Below are 14,921 nucleotides of genomic sequence, written 5' to 3'. Positions count from 1 at the left end.
GTACAGACATGATCGTGACGAAACATTTCCTGATTTTGACAAACAGAAATCGCTGACTACACCTTTAAATCCCAGTTCCCGGCACACTCAGACCCATCCCAGCCTAAAATACTCATGTAAATGTTGGACAAACAGATAAGTACTGCGGACTTTTGATAAAAGTCCAAACGCCATATGAGGAAATCCCCTTTTTTCTTCCCCCCCTCACACCCCACTCCACCCCATCCTCTGCCCTCCCACAGCCTTGACTGTGGGGCTTCTCTCAAGCTGTTTCCTGTCTTGTGGACCACACTGCTCTCCGAGGAGCCATGGCCTGCAGGGTTTGACTGAGAGAGAGAGAGACCACGAGTGAAGGGAGTGGCGGGGCCGGCGACAGAAGCGTATCTCCCCATAGTGGAGCATTAGAGGAGCCTGAGGCAGCTACAGCAGCAGCTGTGTGTCCAAATAGGCTGAACCAAGCCTGCTGGTTTAAAAATATGCTGCGTAGATGTGTACCGAATGTCAAAGTAATGTCCAAATCGTGGCCTACTATGGCTAACCTAGAGTTTTGATATAAGATATATCACATACAAAAGGGAAAAAGCGCCTCTGGGCTTTTTCGCAGCTGCCCAACATGCATGGTCATAGATAGCCTGTATGATCGAATTCCAGTTTGAGAGCAAAGAATTTTGTCATCTGAGATGCCGTTTGGGTGCTGGCAGATTTGGAACTAAATATAACTCCCAGGACAAAAGCATTTGTTTGGACCTCCTCAATGCTGTTTGTTTTAGCAGGATACGGTGGCTCCTTACATGCCGCCATGGGTCAATGGTGTTTGGGGTGAAGCAGAAGCAGAAGAGAAATACCCCCCCCCCCCACACACACACACACACACCCTCTCCTTTGCTCTTGCCTCAGAGAAAGAAAGTTGTGCTGTGGCAAAGGGGGATTAACACAGGAAGTGGATATGAGACTGTGATGGGAGTCTGCAATCAAGCCCTGCCTGTAAACACAGCGGCGCTACGGTAACAAGTGCTGCCTTTCCCCTGATGCTTTCTTTAACTGCCTGAGCGCAGACCATGGGGTGTTGATGAAAGCTTAATGATTGCCGGGTTGAATTTATTCCACAGGCACCAAGCTGTACGTGCAGGATCCCTTTCGACTCAATTGTTAGACAAACTGTTCTGTTAGATATATACAGAATTGTGTAGAAATATTATAGAAATAGTTCAACATTTCGGGAATGCTATAATTGGAGCACCGAAATAAGAACAATAGCATCAATCGCTCAAGGGAGTGACCCAAAACGACCTCTGTGCACGTTCACGTGACAAAGCCTCTCATGGCTGTAGTAATTATGACGGGAGCCACGGAGGAAGTCAGGTGATGGACGAAACATCGGAATTTAACGCACGTGGGACTGATTTGTTTCCTGTTTCAAATCAACAGTCAGTGTTGAACTGTTTTGATATCAGGACTATGATCGTTCCACACCTTCACCACCATGTTTATCATGGTGTTTTTCCATTACATGGTACCAAGTCTACTCTACTCTATGTTTTTGTTACTTTTACTTTTACATGGTTTTCCACCATGTAAAAGTACCTGGTACCTACTTTTCCAGCACCTGGTCCATCAAGGTATCAAAAAAGTAGGTACTAGGTACTGAACATGATTAGTCAGAGTGTCATCAGTGGGCAGCACCATATCCTGCACAACAAACAGCCAGGCCACTGCATTGTTGCAGTGTTTGAGCTGGCTGTCTCTCAGTTTTAGTTATACTTTCTTTCAAAACTGGCGTTAACCACACTGTGGTCACAGGACAAGGTACAGCCGTTTATCACCTTGGTGGAGGATGAGAAAAGCCAGAGAGAGTTGGCCACATGACAAGAGAGTCTGCAAAGAGTAGAGTTGAGTAGAGTAGAGTAGAGAAGGGTAGGGTAGGGTAGAGTAGGGTAGAGTATTGTAAGGTAGTGTAGGGTAGGGTATTGTAGGGTAGAGTGGCCCATGAGTGGCCCTGGTAGGGTTAGGGTTAGTCATTGTGTTAATCTAGATAACTGGTTAATGGCCATAGCTTCAGATGTTTACATAACATATATACGTACAAGTGGTATTGATATTCTCTCTACACTAAAGTGACTCAGCCTGTCTCACAAAATTTTAAACTATTCATTTGAAAATGTAGTTGTTTTTATCTAAATGCAAACAGATAATAGATCATTGATCATGCACTGGCTTAAATAATGATCCAATCTGAAATGCACTGCAGCACTCAAGCATGAACCCTTGCTACACTGTATATACATACAACTCTGATATGCATTGAGGACTCACTCAGTACATCCAGATTCCACTGTCTGTGGACAGTGGAATGCTCAAGAAAAATGCGTTATTTTAGAGAGCGTGATGATGACGGTGCCCTTCATATTCTGCCTCTAAAAAAACCTAAATTACAACCCGGCATCACCCTCAGCCTTGACCCCTGGACACTGGTAACACAGATATGTCAGTCTGAATTCTGTGTCAGCATGACAGAAGCCAAGCGGCCTCTGGAAGAAGAAGTCGGTGTAGAGACCAAACTGGGAAAGAGCTTACATTGTTGGTTTGACCACTCGTGTACAAACAGGATTTAGACATACTGTATATAGTTTAAACTTTAAATCTGGACTCTTGGCTCTCCCATTGCAGCAGAGACGTGTTTTTGAGATTTTGATTGGGATTGGTTTCCATCGTGTGCAAGGGGTTGGTTCCACAGTTGGGATTTGCACCAAAAATAAATAAATAAATAGGTGAAGGACATAAAGGACAACACACTGTAGAAAAGTTTTATCTATTTTAATTCAATTGGACGCAAACAGGAATGCTTTGCTGTAAAAACAACCACAATGCACCCTGTCCCTCTTTTGGGTATCAAGAGTTTGTGATGCAGCGATCTCACGAGGGCCATTACAGCAAATAAAGTTATTTCCTGAGAAGGAAGGCAGACATGCCTCGTTTGCTCAAGGAAAGTTGGCCCACAGCAGTGTGACTGCTGCCACGCACAGCCGAGCCGCGACTGGCTCCTTGGACAGCAAAGTGTTACATTTGCAGTATTTTAATTCTCTTTAAAGATCCAAAAGGCAGTGTAGAAATGCTGAGCAGATGGCCGTTTGGGAAGGTTTTGTATGTGGCGGTCTCAGTATCAGGGGTAGGGCTGCTGTCCAAACCCCAGCCACTGATCTAATGGATGAAGTGAGTCATACCCACCTTCAATTTGAATACAACCATCTCCATCAAACACACATGGGCCAGCACAATGAGCCACATTCATGCAACAATGTTTTTCTGGTCACCTCTTTTTGGTTTGAGCACTGTTTTCTGCTATAGTGCACATTCACATGTGTTTTCAATACATGCTCCTGTCTATTCATTAGGTTGACTATTAACAGGCCAGTGGAGTCAAGCACCTGCTTTTTAAAAAACACAGTAAGAGTTCAACTATTGCTAAAGCCATTGCATTGGTAAAAAAAAAAGAAAAAAAGTCCCTTACGTAGATGATGAAACATGCGGAGTTAAAGCAACGGTGCAGCATTTGCCTTTAATTGGAGCCATTTTTTAGGGGGAGTACTTGCCATGTGCTCGGTGCCCTCACAGACTGTTCTAATTTCCCAAATCCTCAGATCAGGAGACTGGATGCTGTGGCAGTCTTGAGCAGACAACATGCATGCATGCTTGGTTTCACTCCTGCAATTTCGGATTTCAGCAAATTAAAAACACCACTAAGAAGTGAATCACTGGCAAGTGGGAAAACAGAGCCGTGCCAGTGGAACACTACACAGTGATGCCATAAATTGACAATTGGTGTATAACTTTAAACTTATGTTCGCTCTGTAATTGAATAAAGTTTTATTTTAGTGTTTTGGGTTGTTTTCAGAAAACAATTTAAATCCTTAAAATAATTTCTGATTAAGAACAGACAACTGCCAACATTGGACCATTGAAATAGTCTGCAATAACTTTAAGTTTTACAGCCTTAAGTTTAATCAAGTTCAAGCCTACACAGGACATAATTTAATTCACTAGCACTGCACATGTCAGTACTCTCTCTACACCTTAATGGCTTCTTATTATGTTCATTTTCAGGTTCAAATAGTTTTAATGGTGTAAAAACTGTTATTTTTGTCACAGTGGCAATCCTGAATCTCCTCTTCTCAGCCACTGTCTGAAACAATCCGTTTCAGAGCCTGTCTCTCTTAGACCCACCTTCCAAAAAGCCCAGTCTGCTCTGATTGCCCCTTCATCTAACAGCCAGTTTGAATATCTGGGCATTTGTGCATATCACAGGTGGAGGTAGTGCTAGGCTAGCTTGGTAATAGGGGCCGTGGCTTCTCCGGAATGACTTCATAGGGGGATAGAAATCTTAATTATTTATCACAGATTTTTTCCTCATACTTTGGGTGTGTCTCGTCACACTGGGGACCCATATTAATGCAGAAAAACCACGACAATTTTAGCATAATAGGTGACCTTTAACTGTTGAACATTTCATACCAAGATATTGTGCTATAATAGCTTACCATACATGAGAAGGAGAAATCTTGTGTTGATGTGTTCTGACAAAAACAGAAAACCTTAACTCAAAGCCCCCAAGCTAGCTTTTTTCTTTTTTCTTGCGCTTTCCCTGGTATCTCATGGTTTTACTCATGGAGTGTGGGGTTAGCTCAGCTGTCTCAGATGGACAAACAGTAGCTCAGTTGCTCGGTACAACATGAGCACACTGCAGATCCACATGTCAAGACCACAGGACTTGGTCTGTGTCTGATCATCCTTCAAGGCATTGTTCTTAAGTCTTTTCTACCTCTAACTGTGACTGATTGAACTCTCTAGCACAAAAACAAATCACTCTTTACTATTGGTGGGAAGGCTGACAATATTAATATGAAAGCCATACAATACGTGACTAGCTGCACCACCATGTTGTTGCACTATACACCACCACTGCCTCAGGGTCATTGCTGAGTTGATTTTAGGCCTCATGCTTTGTGAGTTATTGTCCAAAATGTTAGCTTACACAATAAGAGTGTGCTGCCTGCTCTATAAAGCCAGGCTTGTTAGTTTTATTATGATTCGATTTCTAGGTCGTGCAGCTGTCTTATTAGTTTCACTGAGGTTTTTTATTTGTCTGTTGGGTATAAAGCCCCTGTAGCATGATGCTGGCAGCATATCGTAGTCATGCTATGTTGCGTGTATTTTATTGCCTTTTTTTTTTTACAGTTACAGGAAACATTGAGGGGGATGGAGAGGTGGATGGCACACGACAAAAATGTGGCACACGTCCATTGTATAGTAATGGTGATACTATGCAATGATGAGGGACAGATATGATGACTATGGTGTGAGCTATTTCCTGGTTCCTTTTCCATTGAAGGGGTCTAAATCAAGACATTACGTAACATTTAATCTCCTGACACAGAATGACCCTTCAGGCTACTCTAACACAATGGAAACCGTCATTGACTTTTTTTTTTTTTTTTTTTTTATCCGAACGTCATTGATGGTGTTATTGAGCATTCTAAAGTTGCTAAGCTGTTAATAAATCAATGTTGCACTCTGCAACGCATTCTTAGTTTGTTGCAAGAGGAACATGAAACAGTGGCCGGGCTCCACTAAAATGTTGTTTTAGGCCCCTCTTGTCAGTGGGAGACGTGCTAAAAATGGCCCTTCAATGCATTTAACCAGATGCGCGGACAGTGTTCTTCCTCCATCTGTTCTATTGTCTCGGTGTTCTGGGGAATGAGGAGCGGATGCACCACTGAAGGAGATGCAGGAAATACTCATGGCCCAGAACAACACGGCCAACTTCTTCTCGCCTTTTTTTTTTTTTTTTTTGCGTCATGCCTTCAAGCTTAAGGCTAGATTGCAACATTGGGGGTATTCCATAATGCATAATCCATAATTCCTCACATTTTTTCTATTGTTTTAGGAGAACGAGCAACCAGTGTCTTTCATTGTTATCCAGCATTATTGGACACAAAAATTCAAGAATTTTCCCCCCTTTTCAACATTAACTAGACAGTAGTGTGCTTGACGCATTGGAACATTCATGGAGTTATACAGCTGTCAGCGGGCCAATCAGGAACCGAAAGGTCTTATGGGTGTCCATGTCAAGGTCTTACTCACACACACACACACACACACACACACATACACAAACACGCACACACACACACACACACACACACACACACACACACACACACACACACACACACACACACACACACACAAACACACACACACACACACACACACACACACACACACACACACACACACACACACACACACACACACACACACACACCATTCTTTGTCATCTTTAACATGACTCCACACAAAAAACAGCAGCCGGGCTAGCTCAGGACGGCCTGTCAGGCACACTCCGAGAATAGACATTCTGGTCTGGCATTTGAATTTACAAGCCCAAAGCTCTATATTTTTAATCATTCTTCAAAAAACGGATAAAAATAAAAGTGAGTCTCGTAAAGATGAGAGGTATATATATAATGCTAAATAAAGAGAAGTGTGTGTAAATATGGACAGAGTTTTTTTTTTTACGTCGGTGTGTGTATACAGCAGTATAAATGTGTGCGTTTGTGGGATAATATGATAAAAAGGGGACGGATGTTGTTGACCCACAGCGTTTTTCACTGCCGCACCGCAGTTGTAAAAAAAAAAAAACCTTGTGCCATATTCACGTTAATCCTCTCAGGCATATGGGGGGAAAAGAGGGAATTCTTGTGGTTCGTATTAAGCAACAAACCTATAGTTAAGAGGATCCCAATTAAACCTGTTAACATCATTAGAATTTATGACACGAGTTCAAAAGGAAATCGCTTCCCAAGCAATTAAAGGCTTGTCAGAATTTGCCTTCGGGGCTCCCAAAATTCTAACCCCTAAATTGCTCGACTCGACAAATATTCGGGTGAAAAGAATCCAAGATCTCATTAGAGAAGCAGGAGTGGTTTTTAGGCGACTGCTAAGCTGCCCCAGTTTGGGACTTTTTTTTAAGCTACAAGCTTTTTTATTTTAATCGATTTCTTTAACGTTGCTTCCCTTCCATGTGTTTATCATATAATAAAATGTAGAGCTAAAAAGACAGTGCTTCCCTAAAAGTTAATGATCCCGAGACGTGGAAATGAGTTTTCCACCCCCTTGCTGTATACCGTGTGAGCTGTGTACTGTAGTGTAAGAGTGAAAAACATTTTTTGTGTGTTTTTTGAATATGCAACACCGCTAGACACAAGCAATTACAGAGCAGTAAACACTCCACCAACATACACAATCATTTTTTTGTAAAGCATTTCCTCTGTAAACCTCAAACTACATGACGGAATGGGCTTTCACAAACAATAAAAGGATTTAAAAAAAAATTATATAAAGAAAACGTGAAACCTCGTTTTTTTCCCCCTCCAAAATCAAATATGAACAGATTTGAATTATATATCCTTCGGTGTTGTTAGAGGCAACAAAATGTTTACACGCAGTCGGCGCCTGCGGTGATCTAGACCTTGACCGCAAGGGGCTCAACGACCCAGAGAAGGCCCTTGGGTTATGAGACAAAATACCTTTGCTATAATTACCATGAGAAGTCACTCAGTAAACTTTAAAAAAGACATCTAAGCCCCACTTTCAACAAGCAGCTTTAGGCTAACCCATGGTTCAAGAAAAGATTCCCAACGTTTCCACGAACTGAAAAGAAGAAGTTTAAGAACAACAGCCAGCAGCTGTCATAGTATTATACTGTATGCTAGCCATTAGTGTGTATGTGTTCCCTTTGTCCCTCAGTCCCAAAGGAAGGGGGCATGTAGGGATAGCACAGAGCTCCAGGTACTGCATTACTTAATAGCACATATATCATTCCAAACCTCTTTCCATTCATTCCAGTGTAGACAGTAAGACAGACGTGGAGGGGTCACCCTCCATACTGTTACTCTAGCTTTCCTGTCCAATGTTTTTTCTACCAGTTGCCTCTCTATGGAGGTTATGGGTGACACACATGCTCTCCAGCTCACAATTTCCCAGAGGGCAAAAAACAAGGACCTGACTGTACAAACAGTGCAAGGGTGAGCACATGTCAAGGGGTCAAAGTTACTTTGTTGGTCTTTGTCAATTTGCAGAATGTATCGCCATATTTCAAAGTGTTCAAAGTTATCTAACTCCCCATCGGTTTCCCTGTTATAACTGATGATAGATTCTTATTATTTGTTCATGATGTCATCACAGCCTCTGGACTGGAACCGTGGCTGAACCTTACCGAAACAGATCGGCCAGATCAAAAACAAATGGACTTATGAGCAAACTAAAACAGAAGGCATGGTCGCACAAAGCATGTTTTTGTTCTCCACTGGACTGTGCAACATACAGTATGAAGGACATTTAATTGAGGCTCTGGGGGATCGGAGTGAAGCCTCTCCCTTAACAGAGCTCGTAGGTCGATGAGTCATTCATGTCAACTGCAATAAAAGACAGTCAAGCCACTGGCAGCAGTGTAGCAGCAGGTCCACTCATAATATTAATAATGCGCTGTCCTTTTGTGTTGTCAAGGGCGATTTCAAGGCCTGCAGCTCTCTCTGACCCAGGCTTTAATGAAGGCGAAACGACGTAGCCTCACTATATGGAACATGACAACTATCATATGACTTGAATGGAGAAGACAAGCTGGGGGTTTCAATTAGCTGAATTGATGTCGCGCCTCATGTGAAAGTGATTAGAATTTGATGTTGTTAAGACAAGACACTGCAGGGGAATAAGGTCAAAATTGTAACTTATAAATATCATTAAACTTTGCCAGAGTTGATTATTTTTTTGTACACATTTTTTTATATTGAGAAATATTGAGAAAACCAATGTTGAGACAATGTAATTAAAGATGGTTGTAGGCTATAGGAGAAATAGACAGACATAAACAGACATGGTTTAGTAAAATAAGCACCTACATGTACACGTTGGACCTTTTATTTATACTACTATGAAAGAAGACATGTTATGGAACCAAAATAGCCAAAAAAAATCTAAAAACTGACCAGAGCTTGAAACAACTATGGTTTTGCCTGTGGTGTCTCTCCTTAAACGAAGATCTATCATGCAGCAAAAGCGAACACAGTCCTTCTATTGGTACATCTTTTCAAATGTACCTGTGGGCTTTGCTTTACAGCCATGCCAGCATTGTGTCCAGAGTGTTGTTTCCTCTCCCTCCTCCATGTCCTTTCTGGGTGCTGTGTTCTTGCCTTTGCCTTCCTACGCGCCTTTTTTTCTTCCACAATTATTTTAGAACAAAGTAGTGAGGTGAAACTGTGCTAAGGGTCTTGAGCTGTGGCATGCTCCCTGCCTGGTGGCTGCCTCAGGTGGGCGTAGGTAATTAGAGTGCAGCTTTCTGTTTGACAGGGTCTCCGGGGAAGCAGCTGCCATCCATCCCTGGTTCCCATGGAGCAGCGTGTAGCTCTTCTATACCGGCTACACCACTCTGTTTATGGACGGATGCCCCTCACTGAGCACATGGCGGCTTCCTTCTTTACCTGCCACCTGAGGTATCACTTCAGGATCACTCAGCATACGAGTGAGACATAAACCATAACAGATCTGTGTAAGTCTATCACATTTCAGTAGTTTGCAAATGAAACAACATCATGTGCATTTTATTTTCACTCCCTCTTTCTCAAGGACTCAGGGTCAAATAAAGACTGTCTGTAAAAAAGGTTTGCTTTCTTTACGTCCCGATCCCATAACTACAGTAGCACTGCCTTTGATGTTCCAATAAAAGACTAAATTGGCCGTGTTCCAGTCTCACCATTAGATTTCCAGACTATGAATAAGAACTCGAAATACAGCTTGGTGGTTATATGCCTCCTTGAGGCCCACAATTGCAGAATGGTGAAAGTAAAGTGGTAGGCAATGCTTTAAACAAGGTTAGCTCCTTAGGAGCTGCAACATCGTACGCACTTCACAATGCGTACGGTCGCAGAGCTGACATTTGTGCAAAGGCTTTGAGATATTGCGCTAACAATATGCAAGGTCACAGTGACCTGGACATTGGACCACCAAAATGTAATCAGTTTATCTTCTAATCAAAGTGTGAGTTTGTGCCTAATTTGACAAAAATACCTCAAAGTGTTCTTGAGATTATGCGCTTCCCTACGGAAAGACGGATGGACAACCCAAAAACATAATGCCTCCGCCATTTGGCAATCACAGGCACGGAGGCATAAAAAGAAGGGATCCGCTTGTCTGTGTTCCAGTCTCACCATTAGATTTCCAGACTAGAAAAATAAATTATATACGTGGAAAGACAGCGTTTCGTCATGACAGGCTTAAAGCCTTCAACTAAACTTGGAAGCAGCAACAGATCAGCAGCAAAGGCTCTCTATCTGTTTTCCAAAGATTCAGATCAGCTTGTCTTGGCTGGCACACTTCAGTTGGAGTCCAACTCCAAAATAAACAGAATTGTAATAAAGGAAAGTGGATCGTCAGAAAATATAATACTTTTTAGAAAAGCTTGTTTTTCTTTTCATTTGGAGATGAGATGGATGATTGATGAGGCTGAGGAACTCATGTGACAGATCCCAAAGCGCTGGTCTGATCCATTCAAAGTGAAAACACGTGTTTGAGTAAAAATATTCAGAGAAATAAATGAAATCTTGATAAATCCAACATGAACTCACTATGTTATGGATGTTTGTGTGCAACGGCGTTGTGCTTTTACTAAGGTAATTGACTGGAATTTAAACATTATCTGTCAGGAATAAAAGATATATGGTTTCTACAAAAATAACCTTGATAAAAATTCTTAAAAATACATCTACTCCTTTTCCAAATATCTTTCATTGCCAAACTACAGGACGGGTCTCTTAATTCAATAGAAAGTCATTTTTTTTGTGTATGTGGGGCCTTCAAGTTCACACATTATGCTTGTGTAAGTTTCATAGTGGACCACATGGCTTTCAAACCGACATTTAAAAGAATGGTTCAACATTTACTATGTTTGGCTTGTTGCCCCACTCTCGTGTTCAAGTCAAGGCGACAGAAACCATTATTATAACTATTTGTGTATTTTTTAAGGAAAGGGGCAATGGTCGCGCATCAACAGTAAGCTAATCAAAAACACTGGTAGTCGATGGGTAGCGTTAGCCTGCCTCCGCCGAGAGTCAGAAGATAAACTTTACAACATCACTTTCCTGTCACTGTCCTTTGTGCTTGTCTGGACATGTTTATTTACCATGTTATGTTGCCCTCTATATTATATGTGCTTAATGTAATTTTAGAATCAAATACATACCAGAGAGAAACCGCACAGTGCACATGTGCAAACCACTGCGGATGTGTTTATCTGCAGGTCTACACAAAAAAACATCTGTGTTTACGAGTAGAAGAGCATCATGAAGTGCAAAAAATACAGAGCACAACATAATGTGGTAAATAAAGTCCCAACAAGCATACAGGACAGTTGTAAAGTTGTAAAGTTGTAAAGTTTATCTTCTGACTGTCGGCGGTGGCAGGCTAACTCTTTCCATTGACTACCAGTATTTGTGATAAACATTTTAGTAGAGCCCATGTCATAATCAAAAATGCACCCACAGTTGAAGGATTGGTTTATGTCGCCTTGACTTGAGCCCGAGAGTGAGGCAACACTCGAAAAATTCAAAACCTTTAGGGTTGATTAAAGAAACCTTTCCAAATTCAGCAGACAAGTGAGACGTGAAAACATCCCACCATTCTTGTCACAGTGTATGACACATGCAAGTGAAGTTACAGAAGGCCCTTTCAGAGTGCAGGGGGACTCTAATCTAAGGCATTAGATTAAGGGGGTTTGCCAGTAAGTGACATCCAATGCAACTGATAATTCCTGCGCCGTCTAGCAAACTTGGAACGTGTTGGATTGGACACAACTATCCGCTATCTGGAAGGCCTCACTCCATAGACATGGCCTGCATACCAGACATCAAAGACAACTGTCAAGGGAAGGACCAAGTGAGCCAGTGGGAACTTCTGTAAACTGATCTCACGTTCCCGGGGACACTTTGAGATGCAGCGGAGCAGGGTTCAAACAGGTAAACAACTAAGGCCCTAGCAACAGGTATAGGGATTACAGCTCAACCATTTTTTTCCCAATCCATCACTCTCAGACCCTGTTTCCACCTGGCATTAATATGTGGTTCTGAGGAATCCGATCGTTATATGTAAATGTAATATGCTTGTTCACACCTGGCCTTAACAATGCGTCTTCTATGCGCGTTTGCGATCCGGATTCGAATTCCCCGCGCTGTATGGAAATCAGCTCGTACATCATTTCCGCTTATACACTCCATCTTCAATGTTTTCTGTTTTCTGTTGTCTGTTTACCTGCAACGGTGCGCTTTTATGACGTGAATTGTCGCGTGAATGAGTACGCGTTTCCGCCCAGTCACTCGCCGCAGTTGAGTGGGCGGGGCCTAATGTGTATGAGATGCGCATACGCGTTTCCACTGTTAATGGGTATGTGGATAAGTGGTCTCAAACCACCTCCGAATGTGGATAATTTCAATGCGCATTGAGCGTGTTTCCACCTGTAGTTAGCGCGATCGGATCCTAAAAACCACATATTAATGCCAGGTGGAAACAGGGTCTCAGATGAGAGACAAAAGCCATAAACAGCCTGCAGTTGCATAACGCTGGCCGGGAAACATGGGGTCATTTTCACAGACACTCGCTTCACCTTTAACACTTTTACACTGCCGAGAGCTTCCGCCATCTGTGGGCGCCTTTCCTCGTTGTCCCTCAGCTGCTGTCAAGTCAACCACCGTCCCCGGCCCGCCCTTTGTCGCTTAAGTCAAAGTATAGTAGACACTCCTGGTCAAATAGTACTCAACTACGCATGAAAGTAGCCTCGTCAAAATGTTTTTTTTTTGCTTTTAAAAATACGTCAGTAACTAAAAGTACAGAGTGTGCATTTTTGCTACACACAGGCAAAAGGATTAACGTAGGACATTGGGTTCCAACAAGACAGCCCCGAAAGTAACAAGTAACAACAATCTTTCCTGGAAATGCATGTGGAAGAGTACAATGTGTGAAAGTCAAAAGATTCCCAAAAAAAGAAGAAGAAGAAGCAGACACTCAAGTGAAGTACAGATACTTATATTATTGACTTAAGTTCAGTAATTGACTTACTAACCACCACTGATCTTAACCCGTGTCTCCTTCTAGCATGAGCCAGTAAGCTTTTATTTTCCTTGCTCATTATTTTCTTTGCTGCTACTTAAAACTAATCTTGCCTCCTTCTAGTTCCCTTGCCCTCTCTCTCTCTCTCTGTCTCTCTCTCTCTCTGTCTCTATCTATTGCTCTCGCTCTCTCTCTCTCTCTCTCACTCTATCTATCGCTCTCTCTCTCTCTTGTCATGACATTGGCCTGTGACACATGTGGGAAACTTGTGTGCGGGGCCCCCCTGCTACAGACAGGACACTGATATACTGAGAGTGCTGGGTGACGGCGGCTATTTTGGGAACTTGTAAATATGAGAACTTCCTTTCCTAAAGTCTATCTAATATCCCATAGGATTATTACCAACAAGAAGCAATGCAGTGGCCCCAAAAAATGCAGCTTGTCCATCGTCACCAATGGTGTTAGATAAGATTGAGCTTCAGTGTAGTTGTAGTAGTATAAGGATACGGGATAAGAAAGCAGCGAATATGGCTCTAGGTACGATAGCATTTTCAGGTTCTTCCAGAAATTAGAGTTATATGGTGAGCTTCCAAGTCAAAGTTCTATCAGTGACACCCAGACCATCACCCATCTCTTTGGGAGAGCATTGGGGAGACAGGAGTAGAAGCAAAAATGGAAATAAACAGTGTTGGAGGCTGAGGATGCAATAAGCTTCCTTTAAGCTGTTAACAGATTGGGTTGGATCGGATGAGTGACTCTCTGAACTTCTCCACATTTAATGGAAGATGGAGAGGGATTTTAGATTTGTGTTGGCCTGCAGTGTAAACCATATTGATTAAAGGGCTTGGCTTAGGTTAACAAAAACTATATATATATATATAGTTAGGATGTGTATTTACACTGGATTTATTTTTTATCAGTGCACACACTACATAAAGGTAATCGTTAAGAGATATGGACTGACTTTGACAAAAAGTTATTTTGACAACCAGCATTCTCCAAAATCACTGACTCCACCTTCCAAACTAAGGTTATACGTTATGTCAGATGAAAATAACTTATACAATGATGACGTGTCTCATTTTCCTTCTCTTTTTTATCTCTCTCGCTCCCCATTTTCTCACGAAAACACAGTCAAGCACAGACATGCACACATTTCGAGCATGTCTTGAATAATTAAGACAGAGCTGAATGTTTTACTGCCTCCCTTTATGCCACCCAATAGCACAAGCATGCAGCCTGACACAGACTAAAGATGTCTTCTGAAAACAACAGATGAAGCCGTCATGATGATGGATCCCTTTGTAACAGATCAAGTAATCCCACACTCAGCCTCCTCTATCACTAACTCTAACTCGATTTCTGTCTGTTTAGCATCCATAACATGTCTTCTTTAATACAAGTATAAATAAAAGGTCACAAATATATAGGTGTTTAATATGACTTAACCTTGTCTGTTTGTCTGTGTATTTCTCCTATACAACCATCTAAAGCACTTCCATCAACTAAGCTGTCCATTATCATTCCTAGCACTATATTCTAAAGGCTATTACTGAAGCATTTGTTCACATGTTGTTAATTGTCGGATTTATTTCAAATTTTTTTCTTCAAAACTAATTTGCAAATTTGTATTCACATTTAAGAAAAAAATTTAATGACAGGCTTTTTTTTCACCCTATTCACCTGCAATTTCTCCCCCTAACAACATTGTTACAGAGCTCTGACATAATACACTTCAAAGACAGGCCCTGCCACATAGCTTCAAATAC

This window comes from Ammodytes marinus (assembly GCF_949987685.1).
Source record: "Ammodytes marinus genome assembly, chromosome: 10".
NCBI classification, from domain to species: domain Eukaryota; kingdom Metazoa; phylum Chordata; class Actinopteri; order Uranoscopiformes; family Ammodytidae; genus Ammodytes; species Ammodytes marinus.
This window is presented reverse-complemented; position numbering follows the sequence as displayed.